Source organism: Chinchilla lanigera, unplaced genomic scaffold, assembly GCF_000276665.1.
Source record: "Chinchilla lanigera isolate Chin_1 unplaced genomic scaffold, ChiLan1.0 scaffold00038, whole genome shotgun sequence".
NCBI lineage: Eukaryota > Metazoa > Chordata > Mammalia > Rodentia > Chinchillidae > Chinchilla > Chinchilla lanigera.
The window spans coordinates 11255557-11263363 of NW_004955439.1; the positions used below are offsets into that span (position 1 = coordinate 11255557).

At 42.1% G+C, this 7807-nt stretch overlaps 1 long non-coding RNA gene across 1 annotated transcript; it reads left to right on the plus strand.

Moving 5' to 3' along the window:
* The first annotated feature begins 4839 nt into the window (after positions 1-4839).
* Positions 4840-6951, plus strand: LOC102006393. Its single transcript, XR_261980.2, has 2 exons — positions 4840-5157; positions 6676-6951. It is a non-coding gene; the product is annotated as an uncharacterized LOC102006393 (long non-coding RNA).
* Positions 6952-7807: the final 856 nt, after the last annotated feature.

Sequence of the window (7807 nt, forward strand, 5' to 3'; positions counted from 1 at the left end):
ATCAAATGGGAAATAATACAAAGAGTCAACAACTGGGATCTCATCCTACTAAAAACCTTTTTCACAACAAAATAAGTCACCAGCAGAGTGCAAATACAACTCACAGAGTAGGAAAAAATTTTAGCCAGTTGGCCCTCAGAAAAAGGCCTAATAAAGAAGTGAAAAATCTCAGACCACCCCCAATTAAAAAATCCAATTCAAAAATAGGCATCTTAGATGAATACACACTTCTCAGAGGAAAAACTACAAATGGTAAATAAATATAAGAAAAACTGTTCAACATCACTGGTCATTTGAGAGACATAAATTAAAACAACACTGAGATTCCATCTCACTCCAGAAAGAAAGGCTATCATCAAGAAAACAATGAATAACAAGTGCTGGAGGGACTGTGGGGAAAAAGGGACCCTTCTCCACTGTTGGTGGCAACACAGAGTGGTGCAACCACTTTGGAAATCAGTCTGGAGATTGCTCAAAAAACTAAGACTAGAGGTCCCATTTAATCCAGCTATTCCCCTTCTGGGTATTTTCCCAGAAGAATTAAAAACATCATATCACAGCAATATATGTGCACCCATGCTTATGCTGGACAATTTGTCATAGCTAAATCCTGGAAACAACTCAAATGCCCATAAACCAAGGAATGGATAAAAAAGATGTGGTATTTTTATACAATGGACTACTAAGCCATAAAGAAGAATCAACAAGACATTTGTAGGTAAACAGATGCACCTTGAGAGTATGGTCTTAAGTGAAATAAATCAGACACACATGTGTAAATATTACATCATCTCCCTGGTGTGAGAAACTTTAAGGGTAAACAAGGACCAAAAGGTAGAATAGATATTGTGAATAGGAAAAATTGTTCAAAAACAAAGAGGAACTAAGGAGGGGGGAGAAGGAAAGAAAAGAAGGAGTTGAAAAGGAAAAAAAATGATAACAGAAGGATAAAATGGGAACAAAGCTTTGTAAATAAGGAGAAGAGAGGTTAGAGGGGGAAGTGGATTGGAACTAAAGGTGTCAAGATCTATCATATATAGGTACAAATTCCCTATGATGAATATCATTGTTTATATATCAAGATATATCATATACAGGTACAAATTCCCTATGATGCATATCATTGTTATGTATATCTAAATTTTGTACCCATAAATTTAATTTCTAAAAACCTGAGGGAATAAGAATGTTTAAGCTAACAGTTCTAAACAGTTTATTTAAAAATTGATTGTCTAGTAAATAGAAAAATACAAAATGTCCAATTGTACTCCTCCGTCCTGTTACTTGAAGGAAACTGTTTCTCCCTAAATTGTCTACTGATAAATCCCTTTAACAGCTGAGAAAAATGTATAAAACACTTTAGACCTGGGTATGATGGCAACACCAGTCATCCTACCCTTTTGGGTGGCTGAGGTAGGAAGACTGTAAGTTTGAGCCCAGACTGGGTAACTTAGTGTCTTAGGAAGATCCTGTCTCCAAATAAAATTAAATAAATAAATAAATAAGTGGCTGGGGATGTAGTTCAGGGTGAAGGCCCTAGGTTCAACCTCCAACACTGAAAATAAAATAAAATCTTTATAATATATATATCAGGAGTTCAATTCAATAGCAAAAAGTCTGTTACACAATGGGCAAAGCACCTAAATATACATTTCTGAAAATAAGACATACAAATAGCCAACAGGTATGTGAAAAATTTGTCAGTATCAGTAATCATCAGGAAATGCAAATCAAAACCACAAAAAGATATCTCCTTATACCTGTTAGGATAGTTATCAAAGAGACAAATGGTATATTTGGGCAAGGATGTGTAAGAAAAGGAACCATTATATTCTGGTGGTAGAAATGCCTGCAAGGCTGGCCCTGATGTTCCCACCCACCTCTTCACTTTCCCGGCACTTACTTGTCCTTGGCCTCTAAAGAACTTCCTGAGCACCACAGTCTTTGAGTCGGTGACAAGTGTTGACACGGCTTCATTGCGTAACCATGTTTATTTTATACAGGTGCAAGCTTTTGCTATCTTTTGATACCAGGCGTGTGGTTTGTGAATAGAAAATCATGGCTGTGGCTTCCTCCAAACACCATAGGGTGTTTGGCCTGGTGGCCTCTCATCTCCCCCAGCAATGCCTCACCCCACTTGTAGCTCTCAGGGCCCCAGGCAGGGAGTGAAGCAGACTCATGTGCGTATTAGATAGAGGTGCATTCTTCACTTCCACCAAGAACCATTCAGGTCCTGTGTTCCAGGTTTTCAGGTTTCCAGGACAATTCAGATTTCAGGTGCTATCTCCTAATTTTAAAATGTTGGCACTAAATAAAGAGACAATTGCCAGCAAAACAAAAATGTCTGTGGGCCAAATTTAGTTGTGAGTTGCTGATGTCCACTTTGTTGTTTCTGAAGGTTCTCGCAATGGTATTGATGTGGTTTAAGCATGTCCCCAGAGGCTCATGTGTTACAATTTAAACTCTATGAACGATATTAAGAGGGTAGAAACTTAATCTGCCTATGGTATTTAAAATTGAGGCCTTTAAAGGATGATTGGTGCTAGATAAGGTGATCAGGATACAGCCCCCAAGACTGAAACTAAGTGGCCTTATAAGAAGAGAAAGAGCAATTAGGGGACACACAGACACACACACACACACACACACACACACACACACACACATACATACAGATGTTCCCTGTCTCTTGCCATGTGATGCCTTATGTTGCCTTGAGATTTGGCCAGTAAAAGGGCTACCACCAGCCAGGTATGATGGCACACGCCCATAATCCAGCAAAGGCTGAGGAAGGAGGTTTGCTGTGAGTTCAAGGCCAGCATTAACTGAACTACATAGCATGTAGGCCCATTGTTCCTTGACCACACTGTGAACCAAAATGAATCTCTTCTATTTATAAGTACCTGGCCTCAGGCATTTTGTCATAGTAATGGAAAGCAGACTAATACAATGCCTTTTGAAGTTTCTATAATATTTTCAAGTATCATCCTCACTACCCTGTCCATGAAGACATAAGAGAGAAAACATTTTCTTCTGCCCTGTACAGATTTCCAGCAGGGATGACATGAAACAGATAGAAGGAGAAAGCATATCATTTTTATTAGCATATACATGGGAACCTCAAGGAGAAAAATGAAGACCTGAAGAAGTAACTAGATCTAAGTGTTTATAAATTAGGTTGAATGCAGAGTAGCAACTGTGGGAAAGTAATTAACATGTATAGGGAGACTCAGTATGAATTTCTCTCACCCTCAACCTCCTACCTCTGGTAAAGAGAATGTTTCTTCTCCCTGATGCAAGACAGATACCTTTCTCATGTGAATTTTATGTCCTGCTTTTGGGCTAGGAGAGTTAGAGTGCTTTATTTGTATCTGCTGCTTTCTACTCTTTTATGCAAAGTAGTTAATATGCCAGAGCAACATACGTTTGGGTTGCATGCCGTGAACTCCTTCACCATAAGGGCTGCTCTTCCTCCCCCCAGCGTCATTCTTAAGGTCCAGTGATATGTGAATGTAATATAAGCCTGGAGCCAATCTTAGGATGTATGTGTGTCTCTCAAAAGCAAAAAGGCACTGGGGGCCTCTGGTCTTTCTAATTACACACTAGTGGGGAAGACTTGATCAGACAGCATGCCTGGAGGAGGTGAGAAGGTGAAGTGTCCAGTGCCTTAACAGGAGGCTGGCCTCAGATGAGCCAGGTGCCTGGGCAGGTGGGTGCCATGATGAAAAGGAATGGCCAGTGGAACAAAGATGTTGAGAAGAAAGGATTAGAAAACTGGGAAAAGATTTAACAGGAGAGAAGACTTGGCAGAGAGAAACTGTCTTAGTCCATTCTCTGCCGCTGTAACAAAATACCTGAGACTGGGTAACAAAAGAGAGGTTTATTTAGCTCACAGTTTTGGAAACTGAAAGTCCAAGACTTGGCAGCCCTGTCAGTTTGGCTCTCTGTGAAGGCCTTCTGGCTATGTCACACCATGGCTGATGGGAGCATTGCAACCAAGAGCACAGTCAAGCCAGGCGTGGTAGCACACGCCTGTAATCCCAGCACTTGGGAGGCTGAGGCAGGAGGATCGTTGACAGTTTGAGACCAGCCTGGGCTGCAAAGTGAGTTCAAGGCCAGCCTGAACTGCATAGCAAGACCCTGTCTCAAAAAGACAAAAAAACAAAAAGCAAAGAGCACAGTCACGTGGTGAGACAAGAAGCAAGAGGATGAGGGGGTCACATTTAATCTTTTTGTGATAACTCATTCTCCAAGAACTAACCCACCTCTCAAGATCATCACTTCCAAATGTAGTTGTAGTGCCCCAAGACCTAATTATCTTTCAGTAGGCCCCATCACTTCAAGGTTCTGCTGTCTCTCAACACTACCATATTGGGGACCAAACTTTAAGCATATGAACTAGTAGGGGACAAATTCTGTTCAAACCATAGCAGAAACCAATAAAGACAGGCCCATCCCTTCATATTTTCTCCCAAAGCCATCCTTTCATGCCCAGGCCTCATCAGTGAGCTGGTCACAATAATGGCCTTGGGGGCCCTGCTGCAGAGCAGTAGTCTCTCAGGATCCTGCAAATGGAGCAGATTGCTCATCACTGGGGTTTAGAATCGACTTCAGGGCACACAGCACCAAGCCATTCCTTGCCTTGGCAGTCTCACTGTTGGCTGCTCAACAGAGCTTGCAAGATTGGCCTCCTGAGAAGCCCTGAGAGGAGCAAACACTTGTCGAGTTTGCCCATACCTCTTATTGTGGGTTTCTGTTTGGTCAATTCCACGTTCCCAGGAAGTGCTCTCTGCAGTTTCAATAACACAATAGCTCTTGTTGGGCTGTGGGTGGGGTGGGGGTGCGGGAACAACTTTGTAAAGCACCTGATTGACACCATGAATAGAAACAAGCTGTTGGACATCATTCCTTCCCAGAACTACCCGGTTACCTGGGGGCCTGAGCACCAGCCCTGGGGCCAGGGAGGAGAAGACAGAGACAGAGGACAAACAGCAGACTCCTACCTCCCAGGCCCAAAATAGCAGGTTTTCTAACCTAGACCCTGGGAGGCAGAGAACTCCCTGCCTGGGCAGGCCCAGTGTTTGACTGTGATCCTCAGAAGACCTGAATTCTGAGAAGCTGGAAACCTCATGTGGTCCCTTAGACCCTGAGGCTCAGGTAAGTTACTAGGATTTCTTTTGAACACCTAAAGGCATTGTCAGTGTTCTCTTTGCCAAGTTTAACCTTTTAAACAAAGTGAGCATCAGTAAATTAAAACCTTTAATGACCTGGTGTGTATAGTGACAGGTGCTGTATTCCCTATAACTGGAATTACTGAAAATACCCTTTAAAAAATCTATCCAGGACAGATGGAAAGCAAAGATTTGGCAACTGTCATATCTTGCTGATTTAATCAAAGTGGATAAAATCTATTTTCTTGCCCAAATAACCCACTTTGGTTTTGAACACTGGATGCTTTAACCATGCAAATTTTAACTTTCATTTTTCTCTAGAAATTATATAGATTCCTGGCAAATATTTTCCTTAGAGATCATTTGTGATTGTAAACATTTTATAGGAAAAATGCGTACGTTCATATATATGTTTTGTTTTGTAAAAAGAACTCTTTATCTAGTAAAAGAATTGATCCTTACAATTTTTGCAAGATATTCTCTGCCTACAAAAGAATCCAGAATTTCCACAAATGAATTAGCATTCTTTGGAAGTGTGAAGAGGAATTTTACTGTTTATGTGTAATTGTGCCAGTATGTAAAGGTGAAGGGAACGCAAGAAGAAGAGAGGACAGAGAAGAAATCCGTGTTTCAGACAAGTGAGACAGAGGCAGCTTTGGAAACAGACAGGAGTGGTACAGCTACCTTATTCAAGGCCAGAATGGAGCAGCCTGTGACTTAAGCGTAGCTGTGGCTGTCGCCAGGTGCCCTTCTGCTTTGTCAACACCTGAGGCCTTGTCTCTCGCCAGGTAACTCTGGTGATTCACGTGCACATTCAGATCATGCTGTCTGGAGCTGGTTTGCACTACTGCAGGAATAATGAGATTTGTACTCTCTCCTGCAGTATCTTGCAAACAGACATCACTGTTACAGCCCTTTCTCTTAGACACCAGGGTCTGATGCCAACAAGGTCCTAAGAGATTTGGCCCCTTCTGTGATTTTTCAAGAGTTTCTCAGTGTGCTGTCTCTCCTCCCAGGATTGATAAAATATTTCACAAAGTTCTTCAAAGTCACAGCATCCCACCAGAGTAGCCAGGCATGATGATAGATATAAACAGCATGACCATCCATGTTGGTCCACAATGACAAACATAAACAGCTGGAGAGGGATTGGTGCTTCTGCACCCTGGCAGTAGTTCTAGTGCTCCAACATGAGAGGTGCTCTTGCCCCAGAGGATGGCTGAAAGGAGGGAGCAGCAGGAGGCTTGTTGGGAATGGCTGAATCTGGAAAGTAATTACACATGCAGGATGAAGCCAGCCCGAGAACACGGGAGCTCCTAGAAGCACATAAACAAGCCGTTGCAAGTTGTTAACTGATTGCTAGGCAGAGAGGCTGAAATTAATATCAGTCTCTCAAGGGTATAAATAAAGGCTCTACCGTTCTTCTAGCAGTTCCTCTCCGCATGATCCTAGCTATTTGTCTCTTGTCTATCTTTTCCTCATTCTCAGTGCTGTTCCTTCCCAGGGTACAGCAAGAACCCTACGAGTCGCAACAGAGGCTTGCGATGAACAGATGAAAGGACCATTTCTTGGGACAGTTCTAGGGGTTCAGGCACAACTGAAGCAGGAAATCAAGGCAACTCTCTTTGTTGTCCATGGGGCCAAACCACGGCAATCTTTACTCTTGTATCACTGATTTTTACTTCTACCAGAGAGGTCTACTCTCTGTATTGCCAAAAATATTGGTACAACTGAAACATAAAATTAAGAAAGAACCAATAAAAGTAAATTTTACATGCCACATGTATTTGTGTCTTATTGCAACACAGCAAATTACCCTAAAACTTAAAGATAAATTAAACATTTATCATCTCACACAGATTCTTTTTTTTTTTTTTTTTTATTCACACAGATTCTTTAAGCTAGGAAATTGGCTGGGGTACTTCAGCTCCAAGTCTATGTGAATTACAGTCAGGACCAAGGAACCAGGACCAGTCATTTAAGCTTGACTGGGGATGGAGAATCTATTTCCAGGATGGTCCACTTATATGACTGCCACCTTGGTTTCTGCTGTTGGCTGCCATGTGGACCACTTCACAGCCACGTGGACCTCTCCAGGTCCTCACAACCTAGAGACTGCCTTCCCTGAGGGCAAGCAATCCAGCAGAGCAAGATGAAAACCGTGGTGTCCTTTTTAGCTCATCTTGGAATAAGTCACACACCACCACTTCTGCAATATCTACTTGTTACAGTTTATATCTAAAGTATCCCAACACCTCATGCACTCATAAATCATGGGTGTGTGATACTGGATCATGGGTGTGTGACACTGGATTAGCCTACTAATGGGTTTACAGCTGGGTATGATGTTGGGTGGTGAGGCCTGGCGGGAAGAGGAAGGTCACTGTGGGCATATACATATATAGTACCTATCTCCCTTCTCCCTTGAGTGCCTGCTGCTTCCGCCTGCCATGCCATGAACTGTTTCTCTTCTGCCATGCTGATCTGCATGGAATCAGCCAACTTTGGACAGAAACCTTTACAAACTGTGAGCCAAAATAAACCTTTCCTCCTTTAATTTATGTCGGGTATTTTGTCCCAGCAATAAGAAAAGTAACTAAGACACTATTGTTTACACAGCATTGGATCCCTATTTA